This window comes from Psammomys obesus, unplaced genomic scaffold, assembly GCF_907164565.1.
Source record: "Psammomys obesus unplaced genomic scaffold, mPsaObe1.curated_primary_1811, whole genome shotgun sequence".
Lineage (NCBI taxonomy): Eukaryota > Metazoa > Chordata > Mammalia > Rodentia > Muridae > Psammomys > Psammomys obesus.
Genome location: NW_026596039.1, coordinates 13,910,806 through 13,915,855, shown reverse-complemented (window position 1 = coordinate 13,915,855; position 5,050 = coordinate 13,910,806). Strand labels below are relative to the sequence as shown.

The window sequence follows — 5,050 nt, the reverse complement described above, 5'->3', positions numbered from 1 at the left end:
GATATTCTGTGCAGCCACAGACCCAAAGCCTTGGAACCAAGCAACAATGGACTGAAGCGCCGGAAACCAAGTAACAAAATAATCCTTCCCTCCATTTAAGCTCATGATTTCAGGCAATTAGTCATGATAACAGAAAGCTGACAAATACACAAAGATAAAGGCAAACACAGCAGTATGCTAAGCTGATCTGAAGACACTGGGCCAACCTCCCAGCTATTCACCCAAGTCCTCCTTCCCATTAAAGTATAAAACAAGCAAACAACTAAGCACAGTTTCTCTGGCTCCTTTTTTACAGTTTTTATTTTTAATTTTTATTGGAATGACCTCTGCCCCACTAGTATTTCAGTGTCACACATGAAAACATTTTTTAAAGGCTTGTTGTTTTATTTTAATGACTGATTCATGTGAGGCCACAGCCAAGCCACTATGTACAGACACAAAGGAAGCTTTATTTCTTGGTCTCTTCCTCTTTGGGCAGTCTTGATGATCTCTTTCTTCTTGGCCGGGAGGTGCTCCTTCTGGCGCTTCCGTGCTTCCTTGGTCTTAGATCTGCAAGTCTCATCCTGGTCAGCCAGGAGCTTCTTGCAGGCCTTGTCCTGCCTTTGGCTTGTGAACGTGCTCCATGAGAATCCGCTTGTTTCTGAATACATTCCCTTTGACCTTCAGGTACAGACTGTGATGCATATGGGAGTCAATCTTCTTAGATTCACGGTATCTTCTGAGGAGCTGGCGCAGAGTCCTCATTCTTCATCCAGGTCATCTGAGCAATGGCCATACCCTTCCGCTCACCTATGCCCATATGCCTGCCCTTCCATTGAGCCGAGGTGTTTTTCTAACATCGAGCCCAGGAATGGACCATCACAGGCTTCTGGATGATCAGCCCATCATCTTTGATCAGCTTTCTGATTTACTGACGGGAGTTGACATCAATGATTTCATTGGTCTCATTGGGGTCCAACCAGACCTTCTTTTTGCCACAGAGGAAGACACTGGAGGCAAGCCTCTTCCGTAGCCTGAGCACACTCATGGCTGCAGACGCAGCAGCGAACAGCACATGAAAACATTTAGTCACAGTCAGCCAACTGTGTGACCACTGAGAAGTTCTTATACCCAGATTTATAATGACTTGAGTAGCAAGCACAGGGAGAACAGAAGAGCACCTCTATGACAACCAGTTTTATCTCTCAATGCCCTGCCATTGCCCTTCCCCTCTTGAGACAGGAAGTGGCTCTAAGCTAAGCGGTGTGAGCTCAATATAGGCTCTGGATGTTACGTTCACACGAAGCCAGCATCATAGTGAGCGCTTTCCGGAGAAATTCAGCGCCCCCCTACATATGTTCTAGACCCAGTTATTTCCAGTTCATGCATTCATAATTTAAAATTACTCCAGGCGATCTGGAGGATGTCCCTTAACACAGACAGTAGGAGTGAGCATCCCCCCCAAAGAATATTAATATAGTTGTTACGAATAAGGAAAAGGAGTCCACAAACAATTTGTTCTCGCGCCTACTGCCAGAAAGTCTCCGTATTTACATGCAAAAGCTAAAAGCATTGTCTCTGTCGTTCCTCTAAATTAAACTGCAAAGTTTAGCATAGAATACTCCTGTGCACATTAATTTGATTTGTTTTCTGGTGGCACATTGTTCTATTAATTTATCCTGGAAAATAGCCCAGGCAAGCAGCTAAAAGATCAAAGATTCATCTCTCCTCCCATCGGTTCTGCTATCACCTTGATCAGACAGCTGCACCTGTGTGTTAAGACATCTAGTGTGTACTTTTCTCATTGTAGCTACTTCCAATAAAGGCATTATGCCCACCTAAATTTATGGAATCACATGGGTACACAACAGAAACATACAGAGGTGTGTTGCAAGTGCAGGCTTCCCTTCCCAGAGCTGGCTCTGGCCACCTCCTGTCTTCATGCTTTCCAAGCTGTCACTCTGCCCTCATCTCTTCAGTCTTTTATTTATTTTGACCATTGCCTTTAAACTGTCTATCTTGCCACCCCACATCTCTCCTGCACATAACCTGGCTGTCCTCTTCTCTTCTCTCTTCATGAGAACAGTCATTGGCTTAAGGATACTTCTATTCTTCCCCCCCCCCCCAGTAGACTTCTGACACCTAATGACCTGCCTAGGGAGCTTAGCAACTTCCAGCCACATAAATTTCCAATCTGTCCTCTAAAGTGAAGCTCAGTGACTCTTCTTATAATGAAATTCTTACACCATCTCTTCCTCGCTTAAAATTCTTCATGGCCAACATGGTTAACAGTACTGGTGAATGTGGTAATCTCTCCCTGCATTCCAAACATCCCTCCCCATCTTCTCTCCCACGTCTCCATGTTCATCTCTCATCTTGAGCGTCGTGGTATACCTGCATTTCTTCCACCCAACCAAAATGGCATACCTATAAGTACTCCCTGTATTGTGTAGTAAGTGAATTCTAACTCTTTGAAATTAATTTTGCATATTCCTTTCTAGAAAATGTCCTCAGTTTACTTTCTAGAAAATTCCCTCGCTTTGTCTAAACAGAGCTTGCCATCTTGTTCTTGGTCTTACGGTGCCTTTCATGAATCTTCTTGCAGCTCACTATGACCGTTCCCTTTTAATCTTAGTGTTCCTGGTGACCCACAAACTCTCTCTCGAGAGAGGACTGTCTTCTGCTTCTAGTCCCTAGTTCCCTACACATATCTGATTAAGGAAAATTGTTTTATTGAGTGACTGGATGAAAGAAACTCAGTGTTACCTTTGGACATGTAACTACTGGAGCCTAGTAGCAGGACTCTCTCATGATGAAAGAGTTGAAAGGGAAGCAACTATTCTGTAATCTGTGGCTCAACCCTGTGGGAAAAGTCACTGTTGTTAAGATTCCTACTAATTCTCCAGGAATTCTGATACAGCAAATGCTGGGATGGAAGAAAAGGGAAGAAAGGGTGGTGCTTTTGCCAGTGATTGCTCTGAAATCATTTTCAAGTGCAGTACATGAGCATCAAGGGAAGAAACAATGACCAACAGGAATACTCATTAGGAAAGAGAGACAATGGGCATCTGATGAGTGTCTGGTTCATCGTTGTTCTGGTTTGAATGAGAATGTGTCCCATAGGCTCCTGCTCTTTAAACACTGGGTCTCCAACTGGTGGTGGTGCTTGGAGCGTGTTGGTGTAATGTTCTTATGGGATGTATACAATTTACCCTTGTTCATTCAAATGCTGATTTCTCTCCCCCACTCTCTGGTTTCAATCCGGACATGGACATTGCACTGTGATGTTTATTCTAAGCATCACCTGTCTCCAGTTTGTGTAAATATGCCACCATTTGTAATTTCAATTTCTCTGTAATTTTTTTCAATTTTATGTTATTTTTATTAATTATAGTTTATTCACTTTGTATTCCAGCTGTAGCCCCCTCCCTCATACCCTCCCAATCCCATGCTCCCTCCCTCTTCTTCTCCTATGCCCCTCCCCCAGTTTAATGATAGGGGAGGTCCTCCTCCCCTTCTTTCTGACCCTAGTCTATCAGGTCTCATCAGGACTGGCTTCTTTGTCTTCTTCTGTGGACTGGTAAGGCTGCTCCCCACTCAGGTGGAGGTGATCAAAGAGCCAGACCATGAGTTCATGTCAGAGACAGTCCCTGTACCTATTATTGGGGAACCCTCTTGACACTGAGCTGCCATGAGCTACATCTGTGCAGGGGTTCTAAGTTATCTCCACACATGGTCCTTGTTTGGAGTATCAGTCTCAGAAACGACCCCTGTGCCCAGATTTTTTAGTTCTGTTGCTCCCCTTTTGGAACTTCCATTCCCTCCAAGTCTTTCTATCTCCCCCTTCTTTCCTAAGATTCCTTGCACTCTGGCCAAAGTTTGGCTATGAATCTCAGTATTATGTTTTCATACCCTCCTGGGTAGAGTCTTTCAGAGGCCCTCTGTGATAGGTTACTGTCCTGTTCCCTGTTTTCTCCCTCTTCTGATGTGTACCTCATTTGCCTATCTGAATGAAGATTGGACATCTTACCTAGGGTCCTCCTTCTTGATTAGCTTCCTTAGGTGTACAGATTTTAGTATGTTTATCCTATATTATATGCCGAATATCCACTTATAAGTGAGTATATACCATGTGTGTCTTTCTGCTTCTGGAATACCTCACTCAGGATGATCTTTCCCTTTGGCACAGGAGACAACTTCCTGAACAGAACACCAACAGCACAGGCTCTAAGATCAACAATCAATAGATGGGACCTCATGAAACTGAAAAGCTTCTGTAAGGCAAAGGACACTGTCATCAGAACAAAACAACAGCCTACAGATTGGGAAATGATCTTCACCAACCCTGTATCTATCTGACAGAGGGCTAATATCCAGAATATATAAAGAACTCAAGAAGTTAAATAGCAACAAATCAAGTAACTCAATTAAAAAATGGGGTACAGAGCTAAACAGAGAATTCTCAATAGAGGAACATCGAATGGCAGAGAAACACTTAAAGAAATGCTCAGTGTCCTTAGTCATCAGGGAGATGCAAATCAAAGTGATCCTGAGATTTCACCTTACACCCACCCATCAGAATAGCTAAGATAAAAACTCAAGCGACAATACATGCTGGAGAGGATGTGGGAAAAGAGGAATCCTACTCCATTGCTGGTGGGAATGTAAACTTGTACAACCACTTTGGAAATCAATCTCTGTAATTTCAACAAGACAACCAGCCAATGCTGAGCAATGGAGAGAATATGGTGGGACATCCTGGTCGGAAGGGGAAGAGAAAGAAGTAGGAGCTGTGGAAGAGGAGAGATCGGCAGGAGAGAACTTGGGACCACGGGGAGAGATGAACCGGATCTAAGATATGACTAAAAGCAAGTATAATGTGGGAAATCTGAATGGGAGAAAACTGCGAGTTTGGAGGATTAGGATGGAGTAACTATTGACCAGCATTGTGCTCTAGGTTAATTAAATAAATCCTAGTCTCTGTGTGGTGATTGGGTATACAGCTGGTTTAAGTAAACCAATATTAAATATTAATAAACAACAACAGGAGAGGTCATGGAACCTTTAAGAT

At 43.4% G+C, this 5,050-nt stretch overlaps 1 pseudogene; it reads right to left on the bottom strand.

The window, feature by feature from the left end:
- Positions 1–448: 448 nt before the first annotated feature.
- Positions 449–1,027, bottom strand: LOC129687730 (60S ribosomal protein L19-like; annotated as a pseudogene).
- Between the last annotated feature and the right edge of the window lie 4,023 nt (positions 1,028–5,050).